Source organism: Phlebotomus papatasi, chromosome 3 (genome assembly GCF_024763615.1).
Source record: "Phlebotomus papatasi isolate M1 chromosome 3, Ppap_2.1, whole genome shotgun sequence".
Classification (NCBI taxonomy): Eukaryota; Metazoa; Arthropoda; class Insecta; order Diptera; family Psychodidae; genus Phlebotomus; species Phlebotomus papatasi.
The window spans coordinates 39,138,714-39,151,506 of NC_077224.1; the positions used below are offsets into that span (position 1 = coordinate 39,138,714).

Below are 12,793 nucleotides of genomic sequence, written 5' to 3' on the forward strand. Positions count from 1 at the left end.
CTGTCAAGGCCCTTAGACTCGTTTTGATTCAATCTAAAGGTCTTGGAATCCCAAATAAATCGTTTTTAAATAATTATGAATCGATAATGAACTAGTAAAAAAGAATCAGTGCAACTGAAAAAAAGTTTACGAAATACTCGTCCGGTAATGTTTTATATGAATTAGGCCGCTAAACAAAACACTCAAAACCAATGATGCCAAACTACATTTTGTGGTATAATATCTAAGCCACGAGTTCGAGCACGCCGCAAAGCTGGGTCACTTTGTCACTTCTTTTAAATACGAAAATAATAACAAGGCCTTTTTGGGGGGAAAAGGCAAATTAAAAACAACCAAATGTCTTAGAAAAGAATATAAGAGTTCTGCAATTGAAATTGAATTTGGCATTCAATGAATATTGGAGGTTTTTGAAGTTTATTGTTCACAAACACTTTCAAAATTATTTGTTGGTTGACATTGAAAATTGACCACAATCTGAAAATCTATCATTTGTTTGCGGCTTTTGGAAAATTTGCGTGGTGTTTCGCGCTTTGCTAAATCAAAAAGTCACCGAACCGGATATATGTCGTGTTAGTGTTATTAACACTACCTGGACAAAATGACTCATACAGGCTATCTGGTGCTGTATCGGTTCTATTTTTTAATTCATGTAGGTCAAATATGGGAAAGATTACGCTACGAAAAAAAAAGAACTAAGCAAATGAATACTAAATAAGTTGTGGAATTTGTGAACTAAATAATTATTATATATCCTAAATAAAAAGTAAATGGTAGTGTATATTTAAATTCCAGCAAAAAGCTCTGTTTCCTCTTTGGTGTTTTTATAGCACTGTTTTTAACTCATGCCACTGAAATGACTGCCATGAAAATATCTTTTTAAAAGTGTTTTTTATCAACGCTCATTACTTGAATATTATTGCTGTAATCGAATAATTGTAAGAGCAACTTATCTTTCGTTATACTCAGAGTCTCCGCATTGCATTTTTATTCGTTTCTGGCTACAATTTCCATCTTAAAATTCTTACTGTATCATATAAACAATTTTCAGTTGGATTACATAACATCCTCACTCGTGTTGGATGGATGTTTTTGGCAATGAGACAAAACTCTGGTATAAAGATACTTTTTTTTTGGTCATTTCTCTTTCACTTGCAATGCCTTTAAACACAAACTGCTGGAACACCCAAAAAAAAAGATTGTTGTAGTGTTCAGCCAAAAGAATCAACATCTTGCGTTTTTGTTTGTATTCCAATTCATAATGATCTTATATATTTGTATGGATGATCAAGTGAAATTAATTTGGTGTGCAAGTATGAAGGCGTTGTGGAAAAAAAGCCCACGATATTTGATGATTTCCAGACATTCTTATTTATTATTCAGCGTATATACATAAAATTTACACATTGATGAAAATCATACAACTCAAATTGGTCCCATTCCGCCTCCATGGGCGAATCGAATTTCTGTGGGGATATTTTGGTGCAAATGCCACGAAAAGTGCGCAAAAGTTCTTGATAAAAACCTTTTCGTGGAACTTGGATACTCACAATCACTCTCTTGTTCACCAAATTACTCAATTTCATTGTGCAAAAACACTCGAAGTGAGATTTATACGTTGGAGATAGAAAAAAAAAATTGACAAAAACGATACACAGTATGATGCCAATAATTGTGACGCTGAACGATTTATTTTCTACATGTTACTTTATTTTTACCTTATTGTTTTGTATCTTTAAACTAAATATAAACATAATAAAAACTGAAGAAAATATTTGGTCAATCACCTCACATCACAGATAAAACAATGCTATGCGATTATTAAAGTTAAATAAATGATGAGGCCTTTTGTTTTGTAATAGCGTAAAACGATAAAAGACTAAAAAGAGAGTGAAGAGCAATGCCAAATTAGAAAATTGTCATTTATGTACAGAAGCAATGACTTATGCAAACCGTTTTAACATTTATGTTTTGTTCTCTTATTTAGATTTTCAACATTCGGCTTTGGAGGTTAGTCACTAAGTCTAAGACGGCGGTGGACACAATTACTTGAGGTAAATAAAATTACTTTTTTAGAAAATTTCGTTTTTAACATATTTTAAAGCGTTACAAAAAGAATGAAGGGGGAAAGGGAAGAAGAAAAAGATTACTTTCGAAATAATGTCATTTTAGCAGTATCATCGAAGACCGGAAGTCGATATCTCTTACCGTTTGGTAAGAGAAAACAGAGTTAATTCTGTTTTAAAATAGGAGAAAAAATCCAAGTTAAAAGGTGCCCTATTTTCCCCTATGAATTTATAAATAAATATAAAATTAATAATAATGGATCACTAATGAATCTTAATTTGTTGATTACTTTGCTTTCAGAGCACGTGCTTAAACTTGTGTGCTAAATAAATTATGAATTATGAAATTATGTCATTACATTTTAATTTATTCTTCCATTAATTTACATTTAATTACATTTATTGCCTTAGTGTATTGTTCATTTTTATATATGGTCATTCGAAAGGTGAACAAAATCAAATAACATCGTATTTGTCAATAAATACTTTTAATATTTGAAAGACACTGTTATAAATTTTAAATAAACAAAGGAATTTATTATCTGCATTTATTTAATTATATTTTATTTAATAAATTTTAAATTCGATTTTATTAAAAAAAAAGGTGGCAAAGCGTTTCAGCTTTGCAAAATACTCGAACTTGTAACTTAGATGCTGTACTTCATAAGTACAGGTTCCCATCATTTTCCTATTTGGACTTCCAACTCATGGATAAAAACCAGTTCACGATTTTCAAAAGTTTTTAGTATTTTGCAATGCGTATGATAATTTGCCACAAGTCGGACACTTCGAAAGTTGGACTATGAATCGCATTCTCTTATTTGTTCAATACGTTATTTTAATACTTTAAGGTTAAGTCAAGCATAACCTCAAACATTTAAAGCATGTTTTATCTGATTTAGCGGAATTATTTGAATAATATTTCGACAAAAAGGGAAATCATTGAATTAAAAAGTTTTTTTTTTATTATTTTACAAGTATCAAACTCCAACTTTAAAATAATTGATTCGTAAAAAAAAAATGTATTAAGAGCGGAAATATTATTATGTAGCCGCAAAGAAATTTACTATTACGATTGTTATTTTTTATTTGTCTCTTAGATAAACAAATCTTGTAGAAATAATTTCTAAAGCTCAGATTTTTTTATGTTAGCATCATTCAAAATTTGAAGGTTATGTTCAGAATAACCTTACATTGCTCTTAAGTTCTTAACTAAATATAAAGTAAGGGAATTAGATTTCAGGAGATATTTAACGTTTTTTTGTTGTTGGGGAAATTTTTCACCTTGTTTTCTTAGGTTAGATCATACTCATTACATAACCCAAAATTATACAATAATCTCCATGAAATAAAAGAATCTGGTCGTAAAGACTGTATCAGCACACAAATGACTCTTGCCTTATCAAATTTTACCTTTGTTTTGAAGTTTACTAATTCATAATCGTTTAGAACCGATTTATAAAACATTCAAGAGATCGCAATTATCTTATGATAAACGAAGTTGAGTTTCGTATAAAAATTAGGAATTAGGTAGTAACGGGGTAATTGTTCAATAGACCGATTCAGGTTTGTCAGAATTTTCAAGACCTTTCCAACGATCTCACACATGACTCCATTCGTTTAAGAAGTACGTTCTGTGGAACATTTGTTATTGGATATTAATATTTTTGGTCTGTGTCTCTAACTTGGACCAATAATAAAAAGCCTATAATAAATGAGAAACTTACAGTAATCCTTTTTAAAATTTATGGGTTAATAGAATATATAGCATTCTACTAATTTTGAAATTTTCAATGATTTAGTACAAACATAAAATAATACGTCTTCTCTCAATTTTCATTTAAATATATATTTTTTTGGACTCCAATAATATCCAATGATGCTGGAAATACTTTATTTAACACAACGGCGTTATCACACTTGCACATTAAAATTTTAATGTGATTCACATTAATTGTCGCTTGTGAGCGTCCAAATATGTTATTTGTGTCGTTGAGTCACTTAATATTTAGGGTTTTTCTATTTATTGATAAAGAAGTGGACTTGACCTGCAAAAATAAGTTTAATTTTACCTAAAGCATAAATATTTTTCACATTAAAAAATTAAAGAGAAAATCGCATTAAATTTTCGCATTAATGCTATAAATCAATTTATATCAAATTTTGCGGGCCAAGTCTACCGTTTTATTAACAAATAGATCAAATTTTGAATATAAAATGATTCAAACACACAAATTACACATTTGGACTCTCACCAGCGACAATTAATGTGAATCGTATTAAAATTTTAATGTGCAAGTGTGATAACACAGTTAGAATCACACTATATTAACAATTATTTAAATTTTTGTGATCAAACAGATCATTTCAGTTAATGACTAGGTCCTAATTAGCCATTGTAATTATATTTTCGTAATTATCTCTCGTATTTGTATTCGTATAGGGATCTTAAAATAGTTCTTTGATGTTTATTATTTTTGTCAAGATTCTGTAATTTGTTCCATGTGAAAATTTAGACAGCGATTATTAAGACGCAAGTGGGATTTATCTGTTCGTGAAGAACGGAAATGTGGATAAAATTGACGCGCTATCGAGAATTTAACCCTCCCCAACGAGTTCTTATCGATTCTTTTGGTAAGTTCTCGAGGACAAAAGAAACTAGCGAATTGTTTACTGAACAACATGCATTGTCCTCCACTTGAGCGATTTTCCGCCTCAGGGAGCCGTACTGTCGATTAGTATATATATTTATATTTTTTGGGAGGGTGTGCTGGAAAATTCAGGGTGCACAACCCCTTTTTTCGTGCCTCGAGGGTCATATGCTTCAGCTGTGTACTGACTGCATCTTGCACAAATTTAGCATTCACCGCGGAAAAATCGATAAAACACACACCAAATATCCACTTGCCAACTCCTTTCATGCAGAATTAAAATTGCTTACCGCATTCACAATTGCTCCGTTGCGATAAAATGAAAAATCCTCCCTGCCCTGTCTTAGCCACACAAAATTGCACCCAAAAATTTTCCAGGGGGATGATCTACTCCTGACTTCTTGCACGCCAAAAGAACGTGATAAAAAAAATATATTGAAAATTTTCATACACTATACTTCTCACTTGACGATTCACAATAAGAGTCTCGCACAGCAATTATACCATTACATATTCTACGCTTTCTTGCTGCAATTTAACATTAATTACATTGGAGATGCTATTTTCACTCTCAATTTTCCGACATTGCGCTCACAATCACTCCTCACGCGACCTCAGACGACTTGATACTGACCGAGTGAGCGACTGACTTTGATACAAACGCCTCGTGTGAGCAGTCTGGTAAGCAAAGTACTCGGACATCTGTTATATTTATGCTGTTCTACATGATAAAGCTCATAAAGCTGGATGAAAGCTCATTTTTGAATTTTGAATTGCCAACGGAACACTGAGAAAAACTTTCAATTGCCAAATGGTACAATAACCCATATCTTCAAGCCTTGTATACGTGTATCATTTTTTTTGTCCTCCGATTGGGCACAAACTTTTTCATAACTTTTTCCCAATAGGAGAATTTCTTAATAGAAGAGGGTGAGGCAGTTTCACACAGCTAAAAATTCCCGGCTAATACTTTAAGTACTTTTTAAGTACTTAACAATAAGTTCTTAAATGGAAGGGTTAATTTTAAACAGTCGTGAAACATCCAACTACGTACAAAATAATGACAATAAAGCAAACGTCAGCTCTTTGTAACGAATAGCGAAATTAATTATGACATAACTCAGCCTAACACTAAGTACCTAATTAAAGGCTTGTGACTAAGCACTTTTAGTTACTCCAAACGGCTCTAGAACAATTTTTTAATTAAAATTTATTAATTTATTGTAAATCATATAGAAAGGCAATTTAAAGTATAATGAACTTGCTCTAATTGTCCGATATTATATTTTGTTTGAGATATTTTCAAAGAGCTCCTGAAAAATTAGGAAACCTATAAGATAAAGGCTTGAAAAAAAAAATATATTTTAAAAATCTGGTAAAATTAGACTCCCAGAACACGAATTTATGGCACTAAAGGGTAAATTAGCTTAAAAAACTCCAGTTGGCTCCAGTTGCCTCCAGTTGGTCGCTAATTTGTCGAAACTTTTCCATATTGTGCATGGAAGAATATCCTTTTGAAAAACATTTATTCTAAATTTGACCAATTTTTTACAGTACATTGGAAAATCTCACATTTCGTAAATGACAATTGTGATTAATCAATTGAATTATAGCTAGTTTTAGCTTCCTTTAAAAATTCAAGGCAAATAGCGTTCTCAATGTTACCCCAGCTCAATATAGCCCCAACTCCTCCTAAATATGAATATTAATGATAAATGCTTAAGATTTCATGAAATACTCAAACTCATGAGCTTGATGCTTTCTCCTATAGGGGAAAGTATATATCTCTCCCTTCGAACGTTCATGCCTTCGAATAATGCGACTTACACTTTTGTATTAAATATTAAGCCTTATAAATTATTGATAATTATGTGTAAGTCTCTTATGGCGTCTATACACTAGAGAAATTTTTGTTCATATACACAGAAAAAAATATTTTGTAAAAATTTTCGTAAATGTTTGTGAATTCCTATAGGAGAGTTACGAAATGCTCGTAAATCGTATAACCCACAAACAAGCTCGTAAAAGTTTGTACTTTTTCACAAACATTGTTTGTAACATGATCACTTGACGAGCATTTTTTGTACTTTTACAAACATTTGTTCGCAAATGTTCGTAAATTTTCGTAAATACACAAAAAGTGTTTGTAAAATTTTTTCATTTGTTCGTAAATTTTTGTTTGCCTGATGAATATTTTACGAACATTTACGAACAAATGACAAAATTTTACGAATATTTTTTTGTGTGTTTACGAACATTTACAAACAAATGTTTGTAAAAGTACAAAAAATGCTCGTCAAATGATCATGTTACCAACAATGTTTGTGAAAAAAGTACAAACTTTTACGCACTTGATTGTGGATTATACGATTTACGAGCATTTTGTAACTCCCCCATAGGAATTCACAAACATTTACGAACATTTTACAAAATATTTTTTCTGTGTAGAAGCAAACTCCCTATGCTTAGGAAAAACTCTTCAATATGGACAAAAATGTCTCTAGTGTGTAGAGGTCATTAGGAAAAATAAAAGAAATTCACATTATTCGAAGGCATGTACATTCTAAGGAAGAATATACTTTCCCATAAGTAAATTTTACAAAAGAACTTTACCCATAGTTGGATCAAATTTAAAAAAAAAGGGGCGCCAAAGCGTCCTAGGTCTTGCAAAGTGCTCGTACTAGTGACTTAGAAGCTATACCTCAAAAGCACTTTGATATAATTTACTGTTTACCGATTCTCAATAGATTTTTAAAAAAAGTCCCACAAAATAATTGTAAGAGTAATAAAATTAATTTTCGCACAAAAGTTATTTATCCGATTCATAACCGGTTCACAACCGATTTATAAATCACTTCAAAACATTGCCCAAAATATACCTTAGAAGTACTACAACTGAATTTCGAATAAAAATTAGTTGTCGGTTATGGACCGGTTCATAATTGATTGTAATCTGTACAGGCTTGTCAAGAATTCCAAGACCACTGAGAGAAATCCGAAAAAGTTAAAATAACATTCCGGAAATGTTAATTTTACCCTGCAGTATTGATCCAAAATCGGTATGAATATTACCCTTTTTATGTGTATTGGGGGTTAAAGTTACCCTTTTTCATGTTAATTTTACCCTTAAAAAGGTGTAAAATTAACATTAAAAAATGTTGATATATTTTTACACCTAAAAGGTGTTAAACTTATGAGGAAAAAAGTTAATCGCACCCTCTTTGTTTTCTCAGTGACCTTTCGAACGAGCAAACATGATGCCATTCCATTGAGCCTTTTTAACCTTTGACCTTGTAAATCGTTATTACACTGAGACAAATAAGAGGCTGCGATTAACTTTTTTTCCTCATAACTTTAACACTTCTTAGGTGTAAAAATATATCGACATTTTAAATGTTTATTTTACACCTTTTAAGGATAAAATTAATATGAGAAAAGGTAACTTTAACCCATAATAAACCTAAAAAGGGTAATACTTACACCAATTTAGGATCAATACTGCTGGGGAAAATTAACGTTTCCAGAAAGTTATTTTGACTTTTTGGGATATATCTCAGTGTAGGAATGATACAAAGGTATTTTCGTATAAGGACTAAATGTCCACCTGGACAACCTCCAAAATATATTCAAAAATGAAAAAAAATCGCACGACGAGTTTTGGAGCAATCCCAAAAAACAAGTTTTTGGATGGGAAGGGGAGAGGTAAGGGGAAAGGAGGGACATATTAATGGTCCCAGGGTCGACTTATCGGGTAGTCTCTGAGAGTTCCAGTCTCTATCTCTAACCGATTGGACTTTAGGCGTGGTAACGGCCGGACATACAGACAGACAGATAGGCAGATGAGCAGACGGACAAACAAGAAAAAATCGAGGAATTATATATATTGATCTCTGTGGAGTTCGAACAATAAAAAAAATAAATAAAAACGAGCTCAACAATTTGAGCATTTTGCAAAGTCTTTTGCATGGCGACGAAAGTTCTTTCTATGCTCCGAGCTCAAAAAAGACCCTGAAAAAAATCGATGCAGTTTTAAATGCAATTCATAAAGTTCCATGATGAGAGTAAAATGTTCTGGATCCATCAATTAGAAGACTTGCAAATTGATGACATTAATTGGACTGCGCTCATACAAGACTGTTTTTTCTGCGGAAAAGAGCAATGTAATCCTATAATACACTCTCTGTTTTTCCTCATTTTCTCATTGTTGACCATTCTACCAAAGGGAGTCCTAATCAAATAAATTGCACTCACACAGTATTTTGGGGCTTTAAAAGAAAAATAAATAATTGCTGTTTGAAATTCTTTCGATGATATAACAAGGAATACTCTAAGAAGGAATATACTTTTAATAAATAAACATGACAATTCACTTAGCGCACATTTATTTATCGTTAAACATAGAAATGCAACAAGTGGATGGAATGACAGACGAGATAAAAAGAATGGTTTGTAAATTCCTCCGGCATAGCTTTGTTACAATTTTTCTTTTACATTTTCCTTATTAAAATTATATTTATCACACTTTGACTCTCTTTAACATTATTTTAATTCTTTCATCCAATTTTTTTCACCCATTTAACTTCGTCACCCTGAGCCATTTATTCTGTTTTCTTTTTATCAACAGTTGAATGGCAATGAAAAAGTCGAGGCACATGCCTTGGAAGGAGTTGAAAAGGAAAAAAATATATCGATAAACACATGTGTTCGAAGATATTTTAATGCATCTCTCTGACAAATTGTTTTTTTCTCCCCATTTTTTCTGCAATTTGGTGTAAGTAAAAAAAAGTGTGTTTGCCACCGAAACCCAACCCTTGAAATTTAAGAAAAAAAAACTTGCAATGTTTTAATGATTATCGTCGACTTATATAGATCTGAAGCTTAAGACATTTGTTTATCAAGGACCTTTTTTATCACTACTTTTTTTTTGTTTATCTTTAAGTTCAAAAAACAAAGAATTTTTCAAGAGAAAGATAAAATTCTTTGTGACTACAGTGTTCTTTCTGTTTCTTTTAATATGGAAATATTTGAAGGAATGTCATAACATAAGTATCGATAATTTATCTTTCAAGGAAAATTTTGAAAGCTTTTCTGAAGAAAGTCAGAAGGAAGGTACAAGAATATGATAAGTGCTCAGATTCGATCCTTCAATTTCTGGTGAAATTTATGGGACATATTGAAGATTTCTGAACTTCTAACGATTTCTTTTTTGCAAATGATTTCTTTACTGCAATAAAGACAATTATTATTTTTCATTGCCAATTATTTTTATTGCCATTTGGATCCAATGATCCTTTCTTAAGACTATATAAGGGAAGAGCACCAGCGATCGGCAGTGTTCCTCAGATCGTCAGGTTAATACCACATTGTTGCTCCAAATTAATTTTTTTTTTAAATTATTAGCTACTTTATACCATTTAACTATCACAAGAATGCAGAGTGCATTAACTCAGTTTAATTTAATTTAATTTAATTTAATTTATAAAACCAATTTTCCCTGAGACACCTGATTAAATTCCTGACGATCTGAGGTACAGCGTGCAAGTTTGCAATTACACATATTTTTTATTAATTTATTGTAAAAATTAAAAATTCAAAAGCACAGATATAGTAAAAGGGGTATCTAATGTATCCATTAGCATACATAAAAATATCAAATAGTGTTTTGAGGACTATATTTTCAACTAAATATGGAGCATGTGTCTTAACAGTCCGATCCGAAGTACTCTTCCCTTATACAATTTTTAATTAGAGTTGCGACCGCCCATAACACAGAGTTTCAGCTTACAATTTCGAGTTGATTAGAATTATAAAATGCAGAGAGAACAGGGATTCTGATTTCTTAAAGTGTAATAATCCTATATCTATTTAGTACAAGATTACAAAACAACAATGTACAGTGTCGGCCATAAGTTTCTTGACAAATCTATGTTCGAGAAGCCAGGTGGAAAAAATGATAGAAAAAAGCCTTTATAAAATTTTTCTTTTTGCAAATGAGTTGCATGTAATTCATAAATGTTATTTATGTATTTCAAAAAATTAAAAAAAAAACTTTATTTCATAACAAAAAAAAATATTTTCCAAAAGTTTGTTCATTTCTCATCGGCTAAATGTATCTTAACAAAATGGTCAAATACGTACACTGAGAGAAATCCGAAAAAGTCAAAATAACATTCCGGAAATGTTAATTTTACCCTGCAGTATTGATCCGAAAACGGTGTAAATATTACCCTTTTTAGGTGTATTATGGGTTAAAGTTCCCCTTCTTTCATGTTGATTCTACCCTTAAAAGGTGTAAAATTAACATTAAAAAATGTTGATATATTTTTACACCCAAAAAGTGTTAAAATTATGACGAAAAAAGTTAATCGCAGCCTCTTTTTTTCTCAGTGTACAATTAACTTCTTTTAATCCAGTTATATTTCAAATTTATACCATTTGAGAGCCAAATAGTGGGTTTGCACATTTCTAAAATTTGCAATGATCAATTTAATCATATTTAAAAGCGATATTAACTAATTAAAAAATGATTTTTTTTTTGCTAATTTATAATTTAGAAAAATATGGTTGAATTGTAAACCAAAGTACCCTTTATAAATCCTTTGCAACTTAACTCCTCTAGTGTTGGTCCTACCAACTTTAAATGTTCTCGAAAGTTATAATATTTTGTAAGACCTTTCATTTTTGTCCTGATTAATACGCGAAATATTTTATTTACTTATTCCTTTAATTTTATGATATAAATTTTGCAAAATATCGCATAATTATATAGGCAAGTTTGAGAATTATAAGTTTGTCTAAAAATATCAATAAATATGCGTATGGAAACAATACAACAATATATCGAATAGATTGCTTTTAAGAACCAATGTTCTGAGTTTGAATCATCATATTCCACATCATGTTCCACATATTTGCTTCTTCGTCTTCAAGATAATAGGGGAAAGTACTCTTCCTTCGAACGTTCATGCCTTCGAATAATGTGAATTTTCTTTTAGTTGTCCTAAGAAACTTACACATTTCTATTAAATATTAGTTGTCTTATCATCATTTGTTGATAACTCCTTGATAATTTAGTGTAAATCTCTTACGAAAAACAAGAGAAATTCGCATTATTCGAAGGCATGAACGTTCGAAGGGAGAGCACTTTCCCCTATTTTATGTCTTCTCTAAAATAATTCTTAAAAATATTTAATAATGAATAAAAATATAAACGTTATTAGGACGAACCAATTTTTTAAGTTCGGCAATTCCCTTATAACATACCAAAAAAAAACAATCAAATAGGGGAAGCTGGGGCAGTAGTATATACGGGGTTGTTATAAACATTGATCTTTATTGAATTCATACAAGTCTCATCCCCTGAAATATTTGAAAAATTAAATAGGTATATAAATTTCATTCACTGACAAGGGAGGTTCTCGGACTCGATATCGAGTTCATTCATGAAACTTTGCATATTACCTAATTTGGGCATGCCAAATTCAATGGTGATAGTAAAAAACTTCGATAGGCATCGATACCCCCGCTACAGGGGGTGGGGTTGGGGTTCAAAATTCATATTTTTGGCTCTAGCAGCCAGAGGGTTGGAAATAGCGACTTGGGGTCTTCGGGTGACCCCCCCATAACTTGACCTTGGGAATCTAAATATGACCTTCATTTTCCCCCCACCCCTCCCCTTCTCTTAAAAAACGTGTTTTTTGGGATATTTCGAAAACTACTCATCCGATAGTTTTCAGTCTCGGATATGTTTTAGATGTCGTCCAGATGGATATTTCGTCCATACATACCAATGACCTTGAAATATTCCTTCATGTCATTTTTCAAGGTCAAATGTATTACGCTTAAAATATTCATTTTTTTCAATAAATTTTATCAAAGTATGATTTCTTAATAACACTAATTTATTGAATAATGAATATAAACCTCTTTAAGCCACTTTAATGCCATTGATACGTTTTTGACATTTATATATACTTCAATTTTTAAAATATCATTTTAAAAAAACTTTATGTCAACCAAATTCTAATATTGGGCATTGACTGTTTTCCTGAAGTAAGACATTAAGGTAATGAAATTTTC

The 12,793-nt window shown here is 31.1% G+C and overlaps 1 protein-coding gene across 3 annotated transcripts in view; it reads right to left on the minus strand.

Moving 5' to 3' along the window:
* LOC129805617 (blood vessel epicardial substance) overlaps positions 1-5,370 on the minus strand; it is a 50,672-nt gene extending 45,302 nt beyond the window's left edge. For 2 of the 3 annotated variants that reach the window (XM_055853661.1, XM_055853659.1), the window contains exon 1: positions 5,005-5,344. The gene's annotated coding sequence lies outside the window, so the exon portion shown is untranslated. Of the gene's footprint in view, positions 1-5,004 lie in introns of all 3 variants that reach the window. The other variant, XM_055853660.1, reaches the window with a different exon arrangement.
* Between the last annotated feature and the right edge of the window lie 7,423 nt (positions 5,371-12,793).